At 38.8% G+C, this 24,320-nt stretch overlaps 1 protein-coding gene across 12 annotated transcripts in view; it reads right to left on the bottom strand.

Annotated features, from left to right (window-relative positions):
- Nucleotides 1–24,320, bottom strand: part of GRID1 (glutamate ionotropic receptor delta type subunit 1) — a 564,590-nt gene that overhangs the window by 492,817 nt on the left and 47,453 nt on the right. The window lies entirely within an intron of this gene.

Below are 24,320 nucleotides of genomic sequence, written 5' to 3'. Positions count from 1 at the left end.
TCCTCATTTTGCTTGCAAAGTTTACAACAAAGGGTACTGGATGAAAATATACCTGGATGAAGGGAAATCCTGGAACACTACCTGCACGCTGCCTGTGTGAAGCCCTGGAAGACACATACTGGCATGCCAAGGATGAGGAGAGTGCTCTTCTTCCCAATCATAATTTTGGATACTGTTAATAGGTGTTATTTCAGTTACGAGAGGTTAAAAGATCCAGGGAAACTACCATCACTCAAATAGTTACAGAACAACTAAAGACAGCCTCCTATCAATAAATACAGTCAGCTTTTGGCAGCACTGAACTGAAAGAGTGTTTTAGTTCCCCTTGGCCCTCCCACCGCAATTAATCTGGACTACCAGAGCTCCAGTGAAATTAATTAATAGTTATTAAGGAACATGGTTAATGACACTGTGGGCATGCATCAACACAGGCACCCCATTTGTAGCTTTGCCAGAAATAATGCATTTTTACTACAGATAATTTGCAGGCTTGATTTCTCACAATGTACTCCCTCCCTGAAGGGAATATTAGAATGCCAGGCTGTCTGTATGTACAGAAGTAAGCTGAGATATTTCATTTAGCCATTATTATTTACCAGCTACAGCTTTTAGAATTATAGCTGTAGCTAGAAAAAAAAATCCACTGCAGGACCGAATCAGTGGGATAAAAAGAATACTCCTTTGAAACAGATTTTTCTTTTATTAAAAGATCTAGTGTTTAATGCAAGACATATCGGGCATTTTTCTCCTTTCAATAATATTTTATTTTAATTTATGGTCTTTTTAGAGCCAAAAACTGAGAAAGATTGGTTAGTAGTATCTGGAGATATAAGAAAGTTGGTGAAAGGTATAGAAACTTCCCAACCATGGCTTTACCTAAACAACTGTTAGGGTTCATCCCTGAACTATATGATCTCCAAAAGCAAAAATTCAAAATATATTATGAAGACACTGTAAGAAATGTTGAAACACCTTTTTCATTCCATTTTTTCTGTGGTTTTTTTGTTTGGTTGGTTTTTTTTGCATTTCACGCTAAATTTGTCTATTTTCTCCTACCCCCCTCGCCCCCCCACCAAACTCCAGTCTCTGGTAAGTACAAAAACCTACCAGGATCTAATTAACTGTTCACATGAATAGCACAAGCTGCTTTTCAATAGCCACGTACTCTGACATTATACAGAATTTTAATGCATTTCTGTATTTCTAACTACAGCAACAGAAGAAAACTAAATGGAAGAGGTAAGTTCAGCACTTCTGAACTTCTGTACAATCTAAAAAAAAAAAACAGTGAATGCACAGTCATTCAAGGCACATATTTCCAAAAGACAGAGAAGCTGGCACTCTGTATTGCCCCTGGGTCTCAAATCTTGAACTTCTGATGGAAACCCAAAGGAGGTACTCAATAGAATGGCATGGGTTAAAGGAGATGTCTATTTGATTATCCTTCCCAGCAGAAACAACACAAATGTTCAGAAAACTGGAAACCACAGTATACATTTGCCATATCACAATGCAGCTACGTGACAATGAGTGCATGGGTCTGGACTTGTTTGTTTTCCAGACCTTGCAAACAACTCTCTCATTTAATGATGACAAACACTGACTCCAGAGCCTTAACCAAACCAAGAACATTAGTCTGCAGATGCACAACTCCTTTAAACACTCATTTTGACTAACAAAGAGCCCAAATTTGCTCTCTCAAAGCCACTGGAATACATATAGCTGCAAATTTATCTCACACATACAAAGACACAAAGACTTTGTGTTAGGTAAGTTGAACTATGGTGTACTGTGCACATCCAGTTTTCATAGTAGACTGCTGTTAATTCATCAAAAAGCTATTAGCAAGTACACAGATAAGGAGAGAGCATTTGTGCCTACTTTGGGCTCCCATTTAAGAAAATTCATTTACTTTAAAAAATGTGCACAAATCGAAGGAACATGAAGTGAAACTAAAGCTTTCCTCCTTTCCCTATCAACATACACAGAAGTCTCCTGTCACTTACTGATTGTTGTGCCCAAAATGTACCTTCTGTAGTGCATGAAATCTCCACACTTGCTAAGAGAGGGAAACTTGCCTTTGGAGGGCCAATATCCCATCTCTCCCTATCCTGCTTAAGAGCCATGTTTGTGAGCAAATTTGAGACTGACAGATTCTGAACCTGCAGCACTGTGCTGGTTTGATATTCACCACTCTAGAGCCCAGACAAAAACAAATGCTCATCATTCTTTCTGATTCAAAATAATAGATTCAAGTCACCTTGTTACAAGAGAATAACTGAGCATTTCATGTTTACTTATAAAATCCACAAAGCTGGGTTAACATGAAGTACTTCCCTTACTCTTTTGGAAAACAGGGCACTGCCCTACCTTACTTCTCCAAAATAAAGTTCTTTTGAAATGCCACTGTTTTCCTACAGAAGGACAGATTCCAAAGGACTCACCACCTCACACTGAATAGCATGCAGAATGGATTATTATTACGTACATTTCTGAAGAGCTTGTCTCTCCATTGTGCCTGCAGATAACATATGCTGTTTAAAGATGAATAGTAGAAATGAAAGGGGAATCCATGGCACTGGTGAGAGGCAAGAGCCAAGCTAGAGACTATAATGGAAGTCTTTTTGTGACTGTAGTGTTTGTTGCTGCAAACAATATAAGAATTCAGTGCTCGTCTGAAGTGTATCCTTTAGAGTTCCAGCTGTGCTGGTGCACAGAGGGGAAGGAAAAAAAAACATAAAATAAGGATGAGATGTATCAGTTCTTCCACTGTAAATAGGAAATACAGCCTAGACAGAGAGGGAGAAAATATGCATTCACACAGACTCACAGAATGTCAGGGATTGGAAGGGACCTTGAAAGATCATCTAGTCCAATCCCCCTGCCGGAGCAGGAACGCCTAGATGAGGTTACACAGGAATGCATCCAGGCGGGTCTTGAATGTCTCTAGAGAAGGAGACTCCAGAACCTCTCTGGGCAGCCTGTTCCAGTATGTTCTATGACATAAAAAATTGGAAAGCGTGACTGCTGTAGGAAAGATGCACATGCAATGCTTTTGAGAACTGGATGGTCCAACCCAGTTTGAATGGCTCCTGTTTTGACTTCTCATGTAACCACATTCATGTACATCTGGTTTGAGAGGAATGCAGGCAAAACAGAAAGGTGTGGGGAAAGTGTTTCCACTCCCATGAAGTTCTTGGATTTCTCCTGAGTGAAAGAAGATGAGGATTCTCTTCTGGCACAAGGGCTCCTTGCACTTTGGCACTGATCACCTCCAAGCAATGTGCTGATTTGCTTCCTTTTTCTTTTCACATAAGGTTTCTGCAAGAACTAAGGCAACAGACATCCAATATCACAAACATTTGGTGACTGTGACTACACTGGTAGAAGAAATAGAAGAGAAGGGAGGTCCAAAAGTAAAGGCAGAAAAGGAAAAGCAAGGAGACAGGTGAGAAAATAATTAGTAAAGTCTGGAGTGGTAGGGAAGGAAATAGATGAGCCTGAAGAAAGCACTTCATGATGCAGGAATGTGACATGACAAGATTAAGAGAAGGCAAAAAGACATGAATACATCCAAAAAGAGAACTCATTTGTGGTGCTGTAATCTACAGAGCACTAAGGAAGTGTTCTGGAAAACTGCTGTAATCCACACATTCAGAAAGGGGAGAAAATAGAAGAGGTGATGTTTGTAAAGGAAAAATAAATTTTAAAAAAAAGGTAACATGATGAAGAAATACATATATTTGCTTCCGAGCACATTTAAGTTGCAGAACATAATGAGATCTGAAGGGAGATAAATGCAACCTTCAAGGAAGCTGGAAATGCATTCTGGCAGCTATCAAAGATATGTAGCAAATGAAGATCAGATTAAAAGGTAAACAGAAATGGTGCAGTCTTCATTTATTTTCCTTTAGAAAATTACAGGCAGATAGCAAGGGCCAAACCATGCCTTGACATAGCTCTCTGAGGACAAACATAAAACAAAGGAACAACAGAAAGGACTGGGAAAGGTGAGTGAAAATCATTGAAAGACTTGATGGACTTGGGCAGGGAGTTTTCATTAAATGAGAGGATACCGCCACTCTTAAGATTTACAAAATAATAGATCTTTATCCATAACATATACATTCCTTCCAGGCATGAGCCTGCCTCCTCTGGCACTTACTATGTTTTCCAATGAAGAAAGACCTTCTAAACAATGTAGTTAAGTGCAGGGAACTGAAGTAAGGCCAGGAAAAAAAATGGTATGACCAAGAATAATCAATAGTAAAGCTGGGAGTTATTTTAAGTAAGAGTGATCCGCACGTGCTGAAGTCCTGCTATTTTTTTGTGATTAATCAACTAATTAAGTATTACTGATTGCTCTGCACAAAACCTCAGACAAAGTTGAAAGTATTCTCAAAATAGGTACCCCTACATAACCAAGTGGTTGCAGCTTCACAGAATCACAGAATGGTTTGAGTTGGAAGGGACCTTAAAGATCATCTAGTTCCACCGCCCTGCCATGGGCAGGGACACCTTCCACCACACCAGGTTGCTCAAAGCCCCGTCCAGCCTTGGGCACTGCCAGGGCTGGGGCATCCACAGCTCCTCTGGCAGCCTGTGCCAGGGCCTCACCACCCCCATGGGGAAAATTTCTCCCTTATCTCTTTGACAGGACCTCAGCAGTTTTCTATTTAATCTGGTCACTCATAAGACATGCTATCAACTTCTCTTTCAAACTCAAAATCTGACACTAGTAGTGAAAGGACAACTATACTCAGAAAACTCTGGGTGCAAACCCAAAACAGCAATTTCAGAGACTATCTCACAGAAATGGTGCAGCCAGCCATCCCACCCCCATTATCTGAAAACATATCCCTCAGGTCAAACACCGCAATGCTGTTTCCTGACCTTTTATTCTAATGCAAATATAGAAAAGAAAAGCACTTCACATTTTTGTAGCAAGGCAAGATATCTCTGCATAAAGTACTTAAGAGCATGCTGAATATTCTTATCAAGACTTGTTAATTAATTCTCACAATGCTCCTCAAAAGTAGGCAGAGCAGAAAGATTATATTATTACAGAGCAACCATATCAGTATCTATACAGTGATAGACAGTAAAATGGTCTACAATAGCTAAAATATTTCTGCTAAAGAAAATACAGATTTACTGGAAAGTGACTGCCTTTTTTTCCTATTTCAAATAAACTTTGCTTCACAAGCCTGAAACTTAAAACCATCCTAAACAATCAATGGATTTACATGTACCTATCTGCCTTTTTGAAATATCCAGGCTATAAGAAGCTTTGACGTTGCTAAAATGACAAAGACTACATGTGAAACAAGTCAGCACTAGTATCACCTTGCCTTTCAGTATTCATCTAAATCCCTCTTGATAAAAGCCCTTTTAGAGTCCTTCACAGTGACACACTGTTATACAAAATACAAAGAAGGTTTATATCAAGCTAAAAACTTTGTCTAACCCAAGTCCTCCTCCTTTGCTGTGTAATAGGCTATAATTCGGGGTTTTTCACAAATTTCAGTCATTAGCAGGTACATGAAGAAAGAAAAAAATCCTCTACTCTGCAAAGCTTTTTCTTTTTGAGATCTCGTGGCCCTGTGCAAGCAGTGATCTCCTGTTCTTTTCAAGTATCTTTATGAAGACTCCTGGGAAGATTTCCCCTGGATAAGAAGGCTTTGAGGGGCTGAAAGCCAGACAGACACTAGTGAGCCCTTCATGTCACCAGGGATCTGGGTGAAGCAGCATCATGTCTTCTCAAGATTATTTCAAAGGGAAATCCATAGTGCCATCTCTAGAGCAGTTAGCAGCTCCATCTCTGAGACATGCCATTAGAGATAAGAATGACAGCCTCTCTGTGTCCCATGCTATAAAAAGTGTTCCCTAATTAAACTTACAGTGCAGGTAAACAGCAGCCTTCCTAGATATTCTTACCATCTTTGACACCTTATTGTATTCTGAGCCTCTAACTAATTAGTTGTTTCTGAAGAGGAAATGTTCAGTATCAAAAAACTCAGGCTTGCAAAGGTAAACCCAAGCACCATAGCTTCTTCTGAAGCATTTGGATGAACAAATGGCAAGAGGATAACTATTTTTAATAGAAATATGCCTTCTTTCTGTTGCACCAAATCAACAGGAACTGTCTTTATAGCAAGTTACAAGACATATATTGTTAGACATCACAGCAATTCTTAAAGGGATTCACATAGCATTAAAAGTTGTGTAGAGTCCTTCATCATGAAAGGATGGAGGATTCAATATTCTGTGAGAAATAAGGACACTGAGATGGCCACTTAAGTACCTGATGGAAGAGTTCCAGCGCAAACACAAACATGGGTGATGTGTCATCAAGTGCTGCAGGGGACCTTGTGCCTTGGGAGTTGACAGCTGGGTCACCTGGAGCACGAGACCAGCCCAGCAGAAGCTGGGCCTGCAGGGGAGGGTGGTCAAGAATCTCCTGTTCAATGCCCTGCGGGGGCTGCAATCAGCCTGTCCTAACTGCAAAGATTTAATTGAAAAATCCCTAAAAAGAGCAGTTTTAGCACAAAACATGACTTTTATGAAACTCTTACTGTAAAAAATAAAATTGCATGAAAACAACATGCTCAAATGTCATAAGAAGCAGTAAAAAAATAAAACTAGTACTAAGAACAGCGATGCTATAATAAAAAAACAACATCCTTCTGTGTGTGTTGTTTATCACAGCCAAGAATGACCAAAAAGATTCCCAGAAAGAAATATCCCCCCCATATGTACATGATTTGCCTAATGGTGAGCAGCTATTTTAGATATACACACATACATACATATATATATATAAAATAATTTCACAGAAGTGGGAGAAATATAGGCCAATTGATTAGTTCAAGCTCCATCTTTCAGGACTCTTCTCACCTCAGTTGGTACCTTCCTTGTTGAAATTAAGAGGAAAGTTTGCTCCCCCCACACAGAATTCAGTAGCAATTCTCAAGAAAGAGACCAGACGACCAGTTGCAAGCAGCCCAAAGCGTCCTACTGCCACATTAGACAAAAAGGTCCCAAGGACACTTTGTCAGGTACCTTCTGTGACTGGCCCAGAGTCAGAGCAGAGAGCCCTGCAGGCTGCCCGGCCATGAGGCTCAGCAGCCCCCGCTGGCTGCACCGCCTGCTCCTGCCTCCTTCCCACCAGGATTTTATTTGGGAGAGTGGGTGGAGGTAACAGAAAACATTACTGTCACCAAAAATTACACATTCTGAGGCAGGAATTTTTTTTTTAGTAAGAAATCTGTAACAGAAAAACTGTATTCCATTCAGCTTTAAAAAAATAAAAAAATGAGATGAAATAAAGGATTTTTCCAACTGCTGTTTCAAATCTCATAGAATGGATTTCTAAAAAACATTTAGGAGTTTAATTTTGTTTGTGTTTTTTGTTTTAAGTTTTCTCAGAAGGATGATAAAGAAGGAAAGATGCCTGCACAACTTTTCAAAGCACCTTTCTCATACTTTGCTGCTTTGAAACTAATGATGGATCTGTAATTCACTATGGAATACATTCTGTGCTACATGTAGCTATTTTTGTGTATTAAAAATTATGGGCTCAGAACTCTTCTATATATTTTGTACTAGCCAGTAACAGCAGCTGGAGCTCTGCCATATCTCTTGCCATATCTGTTTCTAGATTCCCTTGCTAAAGGCCCAGTAAACAGTAAATGCAGTGTGGCATTTTGAAGCAGACACTTTTTCTTGTTGCAGTTTCAGGATATTCCTAAGAAGGGATACCAAGCTCCATATGCATGGCTGGGACTAAGGTCTGAAAGACCCTGGTAGGGAATTGTCTGATTTCATTTTCCCGTTGTCCATGCTTGGCTAGTTCTTGTTTACTTCTGCGTGATAGTCAGCTATGAGCTGTTAGAAAAATATCTGATACTGACTGTCAGTCTGCAAACACACTCTCTTTGAAAGAGCCAGATACTCTCAAACCTCAAACAAGACTTTGAGAACTGTGAACTCTACAGATCAGACCCGTTAAAGCTTCTTTTTAGGAATTATTTGCTAATCACTAGTAAAACAGGCAATGAATTTTTAAAGCTATGTTTTCTGTAACTTTTACAGTCAGACTTAATACCTACTTGAGTTTCCATAAAAAGTGTTGCAACAGATGCTTTTGGGTTTAATGAAGACAGTCAAGCAGATTTATTGCCTATTTCTTCTAGAGGCAACTGAATAATTTTCAACAAATAACTTCCCCCAGTACAGTCTTTATTCTTGTGCCTATACTGAATAGCATATAGCAGACAGCAGTTCTTTCCCTTAGAAATGAATCACTTCAAGTCTTTGCAGACCAGTCAAGTCCACTGCAACTCACAGTTTAACTGGAAGCAGTCACCCCAGCGACACAGCCCTGTTTGGCTTTTTCTGACCAGCTGAGCACACCATCACCTGTGAGAAGATCACCTGTGTATGAGCTAAAGGGCTGTAACTTCGTGAACACTCAGCATTCCATCAATTCTGTTCATGGTGCAGCTCCACCTTTGCAATTATTTTCCCATTGGCTGTACGTTTTAGAAATACAAACTCAGTACCCACACAGGCAAACTGGACAAAGTATCATATGGACTGCTTAGTAGAGACTGATCACATCTTCTCAGCAGTTTAGGCAGAACTGAATTTTGATGCCACCAGGGTAAGAGGTTGTTTCTGGCCAATTCCAGGATGTTTCTGCCACAGGAAAGAAATACGAAGGGATAAACCACGGGTGAAGTCCCAATGGTTGATTCAGGTGATCAGACCCTGTTATTCCTGATGTCAGGTGAGAGTGGAAAGTATGAGAAGGGGTGCTCTTTCCTCACCCCCAGCAACAGTTGCCTTTCCTACAGCCCAGCACTTCTCATGGGGCAGCAGCAATGGTTTGCAAGCCTCACAGAGCAGCCAAATTCATCACTAGAACCAAAGCTTGCAGTCACTCATCCCAGAGCTATCGGCTTTGCAAGTGCCTTGAGCCATCCTGCCTGCATGCAACACATTCCTCCCCTGTGCAGGATCGAGTATCATATTTCAGAAATACTCGCAAAAGATTGCAAGTGACTGCAATAAGCATAAGCAGTATACCAAATTAATTGCTTTGTTGTATAAGATGCCAACTCACTGAGGCTGAAGATCCAAGCTGACTTGGAAAGAAATGCACTCCAAAGCAGATTCTTCTGTATATGCCCAGCTCTGCCACACATGGCAGAGTACAGGCAAAAAGGTATCCTCGGACTGGATGTGGTTCATTTTCACAGTACTTAAACTGTATTGGTCAGAGGTCTGGTCTAAATGCACATGAGCCTGGAAAGATGTTCTATGCACAAATGCTCAGCCTGCTTGTAAAAAAGAATTGTCATTTGTAATATTTAAAATCAGAGTTGCCATGGGGTTATGTGTGGTCTAGAACCTCAGGCATGTGTCTGTGACAGACACACTCGAGCCCCCTTAACCAAACCAGCAGTAGTTTGGTACAGGCTCCAAAGGAGGTAAAGGCCTGAGTTGTAGCCAGGTAATAGTAAAAAGTAATAGAAGTAAATAGTCTGTAACGGTGTAAATATGCAAGGATCTCTATACTGAGTTTTCTATACTTTTTTCTATACTTTCTACTTTTTCTGTACTTTTTTTCCTATACTTTCTATACTAATTATGCAGGGATTTCTACACTGACTTTGACACCTCTTTGAAGGCACCAAGCTCGAGCCAACCCTGCCACTGTACTACTCCATTATATTATTTATTTCTAGGAACTTCCATGCCTGAGAGTTTGCTTTGAGAGACCCAGGATCCAGACTTCAGAGTGAATTGGCACCAGATCCCTAGACAGGAGGTAAGCAGGTTGAGATACAGAGTGATGGAACTTTGAAATCCTAGACAAGCGATATAAAGAATCAGTTGTGCACATATACTCCTTTGGCCATAAAAACATATAATCCCTTGCTTATTTTTCCTTACCCTTTATGTCTCTTCAACATAAACTGTTGACCAAGTCTGGGATTAAGTTGCACCTAGACTCCTCTCTTGAGAAGGAATTTAGAAAGTGAGGAGGTCCTTTCTGAACCTCGTGACTCAAATGGAAGGCCTCCCTCTACCCTTTTGCATCTCTTGTCCCCATATAAATCACTCTAAAGCAACTCTCACACAATTCTCCTTGGCATATTTCCTCCAGACAATAAGTAATAGAGTGAACTTTGTCATTGAACTCTTGTTAAGTCACACTTTTCTTTAAGTGATCTAAACATTGTTCTGTGGCAAGCAGGATCCTAAATCACTCATCTGTGACAGTATCTGAGGATCAAGCCAGGCAAAATTTCACACAATTATTGATGGTTATATGGTTCTCTCTGAACAGAAAGAAAGCAGGTTGTGGTCCCCATACTAAGCTTCTATGAATTCAACAAGGCTACGGAAGCTTTTAATAAGTTTAATAAATTAGAGCACTGAAATATTACTGCATACAGTGGTTTCTTGGAAAGATTTATTCATATTTCTGAAAAAAATGTTAAGTTGCTCAAAATCCTCACAGAAATAATCTATTTTTTATTTTAAGTAAATGGCCTGAGTTTTTACAAAATCATCAAATGTCTACTTAGTGCTATTAACAGCAAGAAATATAATCAACTTTAAAAGTTCACATGCATTATGTTGAAGGAAGAACTTCCAAGGAATTTGCTGCAATCAATTTAAATGAGGCAAACCAGTAGGAATATGCAACTCCTATGATTCAGGGAGTTAGTGCCAATAGAGACTATGATATTAGACGTACTTGGTGACATTGTTGGACAAGAGAGGTCCCATTGTAGTGCGCTGCATTAACAGCAGCAAAACCCTTGAGAATTTTCCAGGACTTGTCAGCCCAGACTGCTCTGATGAATGGTATAAACAAAAGATGAAATAATCACTCACTAGTTTACAAGCACTCAAGTACAGCTATTAAAGAGTTCTAGTCTGCATTATGACAGTGGCACAGTCATGTTTGGCAAACGGGCCAATATCTGAGCTTATGGTTGTCAGACATCCCAAATTCCCATGTTCATTACATATCTCTGAGGCTTATACCTCCAAAGACTCAGGGTTCTCCTCCCACACGTCATATTTCCCTGCAGAAAATAACTGAGACTAGCAAATTCAAGGGGGTTGTTCACCTGCTTGTCAGCACTTAGATAATGGAATATAGCTGAATAACATCAGTCAATTTGTCTAGCCTTTGTAGTTGGTTAATGATAAGACAAACCGTCAGTAGTTAAGGATTTAACAGACCATTTTAAGGAAACTAAACAGTACAAGGTTAATGACTGAGCATACTTATGCTCCACTTCTGGGGACAAAGCAGGGATGATCATCTGGGTCACTGATTCCAATTCTTTGTAGCCACAGGAAAATACAATCAAGAGGTCAAGAACGCATCACTCCTGTGAACACCAAGAATTATTTCCTAAGCCTTATACTGCTGATTTCAACCTGTGGTTCATAGACCAAGCTAGGCAATTTTAAAATAAATTGCCAAATTTAAAGTCCAAATCTAGTTTAACCCATTTCTGGTTTAAGCAAATGCACTTTAGCAATAACAGAATTAATCAATATGACAATATTGATTATGCCTAATATACCAAACATCCCATCACTTTCTTTGGCCAGTCTGGTCAAGGACACCTACAGAGGTCACAAATACAAAATTTTGTCCTCCTTATTCTGCTATACAGAGCAGAGCTTAGCAAGCACATAAGAAACCGCATTGGGAGCCCCATTTCTCTTCAGCTGGCAATTCTCATTCACCGGCAACCAGAGTTAAACTTCTACAATATAAAACTTAATCCAGGACCAGCATCCAGAAAATCAATTGACCTTTCTCTGTATCAAGATAACTAATATTCTCAAGAAGTTTGCTTCCCATATTCATATTTTTCTATAGAAAAAGACATAAAACATTTTTTTTGTGAAATTTCATCAGCGACAGAATATAATTATGGGGAGAATGGAATAATTCTTTTTTAAGCCAATATATGCATCTTGAGACAACCTTCAATATACTTTAGAACATTTCAAGCAATTTTATCAGCATTTAGGAAGGAAAAAGAATGCCTTGAGGCCAGCCTTGTCAGCAAATATTTCCCATCTTCAGTTTAAATCTCAATATTATTCCAGATGAATGCATTGCAAGCACACTTTTTTAAAGCACTATGAACACACTATTACATTGATGGCCACATTTTTCCCATGTGAGCCATTTTTTGAAAATATGGATACCCTGGAAATAAAGGTAACTGGTAATTGTTTGGAAAGAACACAGACACACTTCATACTAACCAACCTTTCATTACGAAATTCCAAGGACATTTTTAAACTTAGGTTTATGAGACCAAAAGCAAAATACATCCACATTTGTCTCTCTCAGTGGTTTCGTGAAGATAATGATTTTGTCATATCTGTTAGAAAACTTTCTGGCCAAGAGCTAAAATAATTTGATGTATCAAAAATAAATAAATAAATAAATAAATAAATAAATAAATAAATAAATAAATATAGCATCACCAGAAATATTTTAAAAATAAGAGTTGCAAGGTTCACATATCAACAGACCGTTTTTCCAGAAGTGATTTTATTTTCCCTCATGCATGCTTATTTGAACTTTAGACTAGCTTCCTCAGATAGTTTGCATTTTATCAACAGCATCATAAGTTTTTCTATCAATTTTCAAGCTATTTGTTAATATTATAATAACACACTAAATCTTGAAGATCTCACTTAAAATTCTCAGCTTCAAAGTGCATTTTCCAAAGGCCTTAGGACCTGTGACTGTTTTCTATTTAATCTAATAATCTGACAAGCTATTTGCAAATCACACATTCAAAGTAACCCTGAAGAAATGGAGATACATTTTTAAAAGACAAAAATCTCTACATCCATATATTTATTTGTATTTCCTAAGTCAAATACACCTCACCAACAAAGTAGCTGGGAACAGATTTAAATGGCAAATTGACACAAGCCTTCATTTTGCCTTAAGGCACTTCCCAGGGGCACTGGAGCCAACAGAGCCTTTCCACAGCTGTCACTATGCTGTTCTACAGTCAAAGAAATTCCTCCTATTTCTTCTTCAGCCTCAGAAAGAACACTTTTACCTTCTTAGTTCAATGAATTGTCCCAGGAATTTAACTGAGCAATACAGGCTCATTTCTGCCCCCATCATCTTGTGACTGAGTTTACCAAGTTAAAGTGTCATGTGTAGGTATGATACATATTTTTCTCTAGGGCCTTGTACGGTAGTTCTCTGGTCTCATGTGCCGCATTTTACAGTGTACAAGTTTTACAGTTAACTTACATCCCGTGCACAGGTTTTGTACAGAAATAAAGTACACCATTGGGCAACTAGTAGTGCTATTTCTTAAATACATATATATATACGCGTATATATATGTGTATATATACGCGTATATATATATATATATATATATATAAACAGAACTTTATACTTTATATGTCTGTCACAAGTTACAGACTGCAAGTTTTTCCCCCCTGCAAGCCCAAAAGAACATCAACATTTCAAAGCACACTTTCTCTTTTTAAAAACATGAGAGAGATCCAAAATAATCTGTGTCACTATTAATTATCCCACATAACAGCTTATTCATTTATTTCTCTGAGAAAATAAATTTCTGAGCCAAAACATCATGCACATCCTGCTCCAAGCCTTCCTCTTATAGCTTCCTCTAGGAGATGTGCCACTTCCACTCACTCAGCACAACCATTCACAACTTCTCAAGGCAAGAGATAAGACTCCAGTTGACTAATAATCTCCAAACAGGCCAGCAACAATAAAAAAAAACCAGTTAGCAAGATGAGCAAAATCCAGTTTAGAGGCCCATTGCCACCATGAATGCAGCACATGAACTCCTACCTTTGACCAACAAACTTTATTTCTTGCATACCCATCAGGTGCTTTTCTGTATGTTAAGCTGCCTAAAGGACAATGTCTCTTGAGGACAGAAAAAAAAAAAAGGGCATGAAAATTATGACAACACATAATCTGCCTTCTATTTAATGGACATTGTATAAAGTATTTTTTTACCAAACTACCATTCTAGTCTGAAGGTTGTTAATTGCCAGTGTTGCCAGAATGCCCTATAGCAAATATAAATGATCGCTGTTGCAATTTCTTTTTAGCATTCTTGATATTTTGCCGTTCTTTAGAGCTACTGTGATGCTCTCAAGGAGCACCTCTGGCTTCTTGTCCATGTGCGTTCTCCTTATGATGTCAGAGATACGCAGTTTTAAAGATTAAAATGTAAAATGAAATTTAAAAGATAGGAAGGTTACTTGTTATATTAATGAAAGTAGGATGGGAGACTTAATTCTGTAATACAAACCCCAGGCTCACTGCAGCAGGTTACATAGAAGAACCTGTGTGAAATTTTAAGGTTTCCCCTGACAGTCACTGAAAGATAGTAGGTCTCCCAGAGACACACATTTCATATCCATAATGCAGTTCCACTTCTTTTCATGTAAATACAAAAGAAAAAACCTTTGTTGTCTTGTGTAGAGATAGTAGCCATTTACAAACCTTACAATATGCTCAGAAAAACATCCATGTACTGCTGTCAACAGATGTTGTCATCATGATGATTAAAGTGCCATGGAAATAGAATAATCCAGCAAATGACAAAAAGCATGTTCATAAAATCTATTGCATTCAGCAGTAGCAGGGAAGAGGGAAGTATGTGGGGAACACTCTGCTACAAAACAAGAGAACACAGGTAAACAAGACATCAGAATTTAGAGAAATAGTTCACATTTACAAACCTCGCTAGAAAGCATAATGTTTAATCTGCTATCCATATAAAATGAGGCATGGCTGGAAGTGGGGAGGTGGCTCTAGCAATGACAACCACAAACAGGTAAGTATATGTCTCACCAGCTGGATGCCTTTGAGAAACTGGCATTTCGTTGAAGACCCCAGGCATAAAGATACCAGCTACAACTAGATGGTCTCTGATTTGGCAGTAAGACACTAAACCAAATAGATACAGAAGGAAGCCCTTCTTGAGATAAATCTTAAGTTACTGCAAGAAAAATCTCTAGAAAGACGGCAAAATGCTTTTTGAGAACTAGGATTGAAGATTGAATTCAGAAAGAATCAGGCATCCCTCATCATTGCATTGACCAGATGACTCTGAGTTTTAGCTGACATTATGTTTTATTTTTAAGCAACAGTGTAACAGCGAAGAGGACACACCATGGTCACAAAAACGTAAACTGCCCTCAACACATGACACGGCACGAAGCCTTTAGAAATCTGTTTGTGAACCAACCTCACCACAGCAGTGCCACTGCCATGGGCAGAGAAGGGAGGAAAAGATGAGTCCAGCCACCTGCTTTAAGCAGGCTGGCTGTAATCACTCTTGGCAACTGCACTTGTGCTCGCCTGCGCATCTGACCCTGTGAGCACCCAGCCAGGGGCACGGCAAGTCCCACTGGCTGCCAAAGCATCGTCACGTATCTAATGGGTGTGCTAATTCATGGCTGAGAATACTGCTGGTCTAGAAGCCTTGCTGCAAGATTTTCCTCCAAAGTGCTTCCTAAGAGTTACCACACAGAGCCCATCAGCTCCCTTACAATTTGCTGAGTTTTTTTTAAAAGGAAAAAAGTGCTGAAACGTGAAATTACTTTTCATGTGGACTACACAACACTTTAAACCAGATATAGGCACTCTCATTTCAAGCTGCCCCAGACAAGCAACTTTCTACAAGCAGAGCTTCAGTCAACCTCAACTTCTGCTAGACAGTATCCTTCCCCATCTTGTCCTGTGAGCACACTTTGGAAATGCCTTTTCTTCTCTCAAGAAGGGAAATGCCTGCCACAGGATGACTTGCAGACTGATTACTTGCTAGTGCTGTGGCACTCCTGTCTTTCTTCAGACTCTTTAAAAATCCAGACCCACACTTGCAAGCATCTTGCTCAGATGAGAGGAAGCTCCAGCTTTTTCTCTGTTTGGGTCACTAAGTCCTACCTATATCAAAAACATGGTTACTTCAACAGTAACTGAAGTACTTCATGACAAAAGCAAGCTGAAAGAAGAGAAAAATATCATTTCAGTAAAAATAAAGCAGATAATTGGACTGTTGCCTTTGCGTACTTCAACATGCTAGCCCTCTGTGTTTTGACCCTTGCAGACATCACATCCTACATTCCTTTTCTCTGAGCCCCTCAGCTAACTGTGCTCATTCCAAAAATATTTTCAAGTAGGATGGAAAATGGACAAAATATCAGTCCTTTAGATTAAAATGCAGCTAATATTCCACACAAGACAATGCACAATTTATACCAGAGTTTTATTTGGAGCTCTAAAGCATTTTTAAATAAAGCTAAAATTAAGTCAAGCAAACACACAGAAAAGACACTGAGAGGCTCTGTCTCCCATAAACCAACTTGTTCTTCTACCACCCCAAGTTTTACCTTTATCCAGGAGCACAGAGCTAAAGAAAACAAAGGGCTATGAAAATGCTGCTCTAGATCATCACACAGTTTCTGCACTGAAAATATTACCAAGCAGCAAATAATTGGTATTTCCTGAAGATCAAGTAATGGTATAAAATAGTCATTTATCCGCTGACAAAGACAATTCTCATTGACTTTACAAACATTCGCTTATATGGAAAATCCTTTTATTCACTTTCTAAATAAGAACAAACTAGATTGTAAATGAGATTTTGAGGATATTTAAAGTATTCTGCCAGCATTGCTACTAGTTAAAATCTCAGAGACCCAGGTAAGTTAAAAAGCAAAGGATTAAATGACTGGACTGAGAAACAAGATACATAATGAGAGCTTGGACCCACTGGGAGTTTTTTGGTTTGAGCTTGTATTTTTTTAAGAGACAAAATCATTGCTTAGATATTATTCTGTTGAATATAGAAAAAAAAATACTTTCTTACTGTCCTTTTACTCCCTCTATGAAAGGTTGCTAAGGGAATGGTACTCAGTAAGGTCAAACAGTAGGAACCCTGCTGTGTGTTTTAATGCAGCCAAACACCACTTGAAATTAATGCCTCTTGGTTCTTTTTACCTTCAAGCACTGGCTGTTAGTGCTTTCCAGTATTAATTCTTACTGTGTATCTGAATATATAATATGATATGATTAATATAACATCATATCATATGCAAAAGAGAAAAAATGGACGGGCACTAAGATGCCACAACAGGGTCAAAGGAACAGACCTTCGCAAAAATGGTCTAGCATAGACAGCCTCTTTCTGATAAAACAAACGTTTCAGGCTGTAAGAAGCGCTCCAGAAGCAGAAACCTGAACTCAGTTTCAAGCACAGCAATCAGGTCTCCAAATTATAATTAAATGCAAGCTACTAGGAAAAACATAAAAGAAACTCTTTCAACATATTTCTCATTTCAGATATTTATTGCTTTAAAGTTATGTAAATGAAAGAAACTTAGTGTATTAGCATATCATTATTATCTGCTTTGAAATGATTACAGGTCTACATACAATATAAAATGAGGCTCTCCAAAGGTTGCATGCTATTTAACAGCCTCGCTTCAATTTTCTCATGGACAAGAATCCTAATTACTAAAGAGCTACACTAAGGACCAGCATTAGCTGCCCTGTTTCCTCAGTGAAGAGTGAAATGGAAAGGATTCTCTGGCTGGTACCTAGATTTCCACTTCAGAGCTGACACGTTGTTGTGTAAGGTAGCCTGCATAACTTGTATGTGCCATGTGCATAAAATGTTTCATTCCTTGGTCTGAAACATGGCCTTTTTCAACATGGTTCCAAATGGAAAGAACCACACAGAATTTCTGTATGTAAGAAAAGTCACTCCAAGTTCTATTACATAAAAACCTGTCAACATGCAAAATCGAACATGTAAGCCATTTTTCAAAATAATCAACTCAGATATCTGTAAATTACAGAAAAATCTGTTGCCAGAAAAGCAATAGCTGTGTGGGCCATTTCCATTCTAGCATGGCACTTCCAGATAAACAAGGACATCTACTAGGAAAAAAAAATAATAATAATTTTTTATATATATATAATTATAATTATAAATCTAAGACTTGCTCAGCAGTATGATTCCAACAACATATTCTAAGTAAATCCTTTCTGAGGGGCAAATTGAAAAAACATCTCTAAGCATGAGATGACAGAGACAAATAAAGACACAGCAGGAATTTCCCTCAGAGAGAATTTATTATGAATAAAAGTATGAAAAACATTTTGGTCTTTGTCTAAAATAATGAGTAAGAGCTGACTATGGTTCCTCTGAAACAGAAAGAAGTTAAATCCCAAGTAACTATTTCAGCCACAGTTTTCATCTTATGGTCAAGCACTATTGTAGTTGTATAACTGGGTTGTTTTCCTTCCAGTAAATAACTATAGCAAGCTACTAACAGTTTTAATAAACATAATTATATCCCCTTTGTTCAAAGAATGTGTAGTTTTAACTCCTTTGACTGTAGGGCTTAGCTATGACATGATAAATCACATCAAAACATGAAATTAATCTCATTCTGCAAGTATGAAGATGTAATTTAAAAGGTAATATTCAGATAGTCAATCCTCTAATCATCTGTAGCTGCAAGATTCTGAACACAGAAAGACGCAAGGCATGTTCCCTGCGGGGCACATTTTAGTAAGTCTAGCAATTAAACTATTTGTATGGGATATATGGGCATGCATGTATATGCATATATACAGATTGGATTTCACAAGTTAAGATCATTTTCTTCAGCCATTGTTTTAACTAGATCAGGCTAAGGTGGTTTTGCGTACTCATTCCATATTTACAGATCCTCCTCCAAACTAATGACTGAGAAAAGCTGGCACAAAGAACTCAGAAAATCATTTTCTTCAATAAAAAAAAAAGGAAAAAAGAAAGAGGGAGAGAGAAAGAAAGAGGGAGAAAGAAATATTTAATCCTGAAACACATTAGCTAATATTTTTATGAACACTGCTTCTTTCTAATCTTTTGGGATAATTTCTATAATTTCTAGTATGCTAGTTAACGATGTAGCATATTTTCTATAATGAAATCCTAGAATAAGAAACCCAACTGCAGCTCCTTGATAAATAAGCAGGATCAGCAGCAGGATCAGTGGGAAAGACCATTAGGTACCGAAAAAGAATTGTAGCCTAACCTGCAGCCACTCTTGTGTATGAGACTTAAAATAGATGGGTGGACCACACCCAGCATGGAAATAAAGGTATTAGCAAGTCTGAGTATTAGGAGAGAAGAAATGAGCTTAACCTGCTATGCAGATGGAGAGAGTGAAAAAAAAAATCATCTTTCAGACAAAATAAAAACCTTTTCACTGCAAAGCATGACAATAACAAGGGACTTGCTGTCATCCGGCAGAAGCCGGGGCTGAGGCACCTCCTGTGCAGGCCGCTGCCCATGGCCAGTCTCAGCCAAGCTGAGCTCCAAACGGGTCCCGTCCATGCTCTCAGTGTTTCCACAAAAAAACTTTCTACCCTGGGTGCTAATTAGCTGTGAGCCCACAGCAGCACCTCCTTCTTCCCAAGACTCCTCGCTCCCTGCTGCATCCCAATGCACAGCACTGCCTGGAGCTCACACCGGGCAGCTCAGCCCCAGCCCGAAATTAGGGGAGACTCTGCAAAGGGAGTGAGTACAGCCAGGGTAGAACTAACCCCAGTACACTCGGGGTGGGGCAGGGAAAGGGATGTGTTCCAGGGGGGACTTCCTCCCGAAAGTACAAAACAATTTGCACCTGCAGTTAAACTGTGACCAGAAAACAAATAGCTGTGTCTACACAGTAACAAATTGCAAGTCGAATGAAACAATGAAACAAGGGTGAGTTTGGATGTTTGCCCACAATCTGTAGCCTGCCCTCATCTCCAACACCATACTGACTGCTTTATGGGCTGGTGATTCCTTTCCTTCCTACCGAAGACATCTGCAGATCTCTGCTTTCAGCATTTAAAAAAAGAAAAAAAGAATGGGAAAAGATGGATAAATTGTTTTCTTCAGCTATGCAAAACGCTCTAGCTTAAAATACATTGAACCATGCAGCTATGGAGCATAAAAACACAAGCACAATGAGATGACAGTGTCACAGATGTCTTCACTGTGGCAGTCCTTAACAAGTCTTGGTCTGGTCTCAGAGGGCACAAGGAGGTAAAACTGTTAAGCACATTCACCCCACTGAGCAACAGCTTTAAACTGCACCAGACTAGTAGAAAAAACATGTAGTTGCACAGCAAGACCTCTCTGACCGTGGGAGGGAACCCCTACCTACCCTCTTTCTGGCTGATTTGAAAAAGTGTTGAAAGCTCAGATTAAAACCAGGGTGGGGGGGAAGTATGTAACAATATGTGCTTTCTGGAGAGCTCAGAGTTCACCTGTCAAAAACTTCCAAACGAGATGCCATATCCTGATGAAAACAGTACAAAATCTGTGTTCAAGAAAGCCATGGAAGAAGAACAGAGAGAGGTAAAGCTACATGACAATGAAAGGCTCAAAAGAAACCACTGAAGAAAAATTAATCGGTGCTTTATTGAGACAAACCAATCCTTTGCAATTCTGGCAGAGGAAGATGTTTTATTTTGTTTTACATTAAAAATCTAGGTGCAGCCTGTGATTTCTAACTAGACACCAAATTCCCCAATCCAATGCAGTCAAATCAATAAAGCTTCATTTTTAAACAAACTAATAATCTGTATACACAATATTTTATGAATTTTCATCTTATTTTTTATTTGCATTTGTTAGGCTTCCCTTTCCTTTCTCTCTACTCTTCCATTCTGGTATTAAAATATTCCAGCTCTTAAATACAACAACCTTGAGTTCTGAGGTACATGAAACTAGAGCTCAAAAAATGTCTTATTCCACATTTACACAAAAAACTTATCTGACATAGACTTATGTGGTGCTGGATCTGGGCTTTTGCAATGGCAAGGGAGGGGTCATCACCATGACCTGGGGTATCTTTTCACAGTTGTTGTTAGTCCTTCTGCTTCTATATTTAATATCCACCTGAGTTTAAATTCTCCCAACACAGAAAGCAATCCTTTACCAAAAGCATGAAGTCTGCATTTTGCCAAAACCAGGATGCACTTCTGACCCATGTGTGGGTTTCTAGTCAAGGACGCTTGCACTATCTTGAAATGAAGCCCCAGGTTTGCAAAAAGACCTATGTGTGAAAATCCCAAGGCACATGCACACACACAAACATATTGTTATTCTGCTCCTCCACAGTTCCCTTCCACTGGGCAACGCACATATAACAAGTATAGCTCTGCTTGGGATTTTGGTCCAGCAAATAAATGCAAGAATAGCAATGGAGACGCTGAGTTCCATTCTCCAGGTCTGTATTTCATCTTAGTTATCGACACAATCATCAGCTTATGCTTTCTCAATAAATAAAACTGTTAGAAAGCAACTGTGGTGGTAACTTGAAATATACGTGCTGAGCCAAGATAGCTGAAGAACTATGCCAAGTGTGTATCGTTACTAGTCCTGCAAACTATGATAAGAGATCAGATTCACTCAATGGTATCAACACACACTTTCAAAAAAATCAGCAGCTCTTAGTTGTCCTGAAACCACAGCAGCATGCATGGGACTGACAATAAACCCATTTATGGAACACCATTCTTGCTCTCAAATCACATTCCGATTTTCCAAATTTGTTCTGGCTTCCAGAGCTGACAGCTTTTTAACATCAACAAGCACACATACAAGGCTGCTTAAATTAGAAACAATTCAGTTGAAATTGCTATGCAGAGACAACAGCAAGTTTCGTCTCCAGGAAAGCTCCATAGATGTATAAGTATCAGCCACTGAGAAACAGGGTTTTAAAGTTTACAGTTTCTGAGTAGCTATCTCCTTTAATCCCTCCTCCAAACAGCACTACAAAAGTATTAGCTTTCCTGTGCTCCGGTTTTGACCTATGGCTAACTATTCCCCCTCCAAAAGCAACATTTTTTAAACTTACATGTTAGTTTTGTTTGGTTTTTAGGTTTAAACATGCCACCATGTTCACAAACCCAGCTGGAAACTTTTTTGCCATCCCTATGTCATACACAAAATCCCAGTTTGAACTGAGAGCTTTAGTGTTTCTTATACCTTTGACCTTATTTGAATCCCAAAAGGTTACCTCAGTACTAGGTTAAATACACACCACACACAAAATATCATCTCACATCTCAATCACTTAACAGAAACTGAGCATACAGCTCTTCTGGAAGCAATGATACAATTTAACACTGTACTTGTGATTTGAGCTCATTTCCTTAAAATCATATGAAAAGAACAATGATTCCCCGTGTATATTTTTCCCATGACAGTGGAAAAACATCTTTTCCCCTCAAGTAATTGCCAGAGACATAATAGCAATATGTTACAACATGTAACAACTGCATGCAAGCACAAATAGACAACCAAGTCCTATGTTGTGCATACACCAGGGCCTGTTTATTCTTTACTGTTACATCCCTTGCCTCTGGAACTCCTGTCATCCGCTTGCCACACACAGTGTTACAGTGTATGAGTTTGATGGGGCCAAAACAATCTCTTTACTTATCAGCACAACAGGAATTTGTTTCTGCAACGTATGTTAAAATGAAAGACAAAGATGGAACACAATTTACTCTTTTTGTTAATTACTATTCTCTAGCACCTGACACACCCATTGACACAAGTGTTCATCCTGTCTTTGAAGAAAAAGGATCTCTGAATTTTAATTACCTATTTTGGTCACCAGAAGCTATCACAATTGTACCTTTCTCTATCTGAAGCATAGTCCCTAAAGTGTTGGGGTTTTTTGTTTTTTGTTTGTTTTTTTTTTTTTTTCAAAACCTTACATTTCTCAGCACTTTCCAGCATTTAAAACTATTCCATTGATGTTCTGTTTCACCTTTAGTTCTGCAAATGCACTGCTCCTACTGAGAAAACCCTGCAGTTACTACTCTTCTGTGCTTTCTGCCCATGCAGAAGTTCTCCAACAGCACAATAAATGACAGGTCAAACACACATTAAAAACTCTCTCTATCAGTAATTAAAGTCTTGTTACTGTGTAACAGACCTTGTTACATGGAGGGATGACTTTCCATAATTTCACCAGCACAGTTATCATTGGAATGAAAATCCTTGCTTGCGGCACTCTTTTTAAAGGACTTAAGGAAAAATTTCCAATGTCATTTCACAGAACTGTACAAAAGACACCTCAAATAAAAACAATATTTGTGATTGGTTTGATTGCATGGACTATTCTGGCAGTAGCATCACAATGGTCTATTTTTATTACAGGTTGGTTTTTACTATAGAAAGTTCCATCGCTATGAAACTAATGCTTGCAACATTGATTTCCATGGTGCTGCTTAGAAAGACGCTGCAGAAGAAGAATGTGGATGTCAGGGCATTTTATGTAGCAGCAGCAAGATTCTGCAAGCAGTGAGGGCAGCAGATTTGCTCCAGGTTATTTTGAAAATTATACACAATATTCTACCAAAATGAGCAGTACATCCATATGCTGCAATACAATGAGATTTTGAATGGTCAGAATAACACCAAGTAACACTGGGCAGAGAAGTACTGCTCAGTAAGAGTAGCCCAGCAAGCTGCACATCCCGTGGATCATTCTGTCAGTGTGTCGTATAACAGTTTTGAAAGTAGGAAATTAAATCTTAAATAAAAAGACCTGACCCAGACCAACAAAGCAAGCCAGGAAATTGAGCAAAGTCTGATTCTCTTCTCTGAGCTCTTCCACTACAGCAAGGTTTTACTCACAACTAGGATCATTTTGTAGTCCTCCCAAAAGAAGACATGCTGATATGCCTTAATGAAGTAGTGACAGAGAACAGATTCTCTTTAGAATTGTGAACATTCATCAACCACTTCCTTAATTCTCCAGCACAAGATCAGCTCATCAAAGAGCAATTCTAATTGCAATGAAGAACATGAGCCCTGAAAGAGCATATTGAAAGGGACAGGAATAAACATATTTATTTACAAATATTCAGGTAACACTAACATTCTGTATTAAAGAGATTTAAAACCTGAGAAAAGTAATTTCTGTGGCTTCAGCATGGATTTTCAACATAGAAGTTTTATTTTCTTAGTAGTCTTTATAAATGCAATACTTATCTCCACATTAGCAAATAAATCAATTTTTTTAAAAATCCTACTAGGTCAAAAAGAATTGTCCAGCTGGTCATGCTTTTCTGCTTTCAGCAATACTGAGCAAAGGGTCTCTGTCCACGAGACTGTCAGCTCAGATCCCAGGGCATTCAGAATAGTTTCATAAAGTTTTACTTCTGAGAGGAGACATTGTGGAAGCGATTGTTC

Source organism: Columba livia, chromosome 6, assembly GCF_036013475.1.
Source record: "Columba livia isolate bColLiv1 breed racing homer chromosome 6, bColLiv1.pat.W.v2, whole genome shotgun sequence".
In the NCBI taxonomy this organism is placed as follows: Eukaryota; Metazoa; Chordata; class Aves; order Columbiformes; family Columbidae; genus Columba; species Columba livia.
Note: the sequence above shows the minus strand (reverse complement) of the source record. Positions and strands in the feature narration are given on the sequence as shown.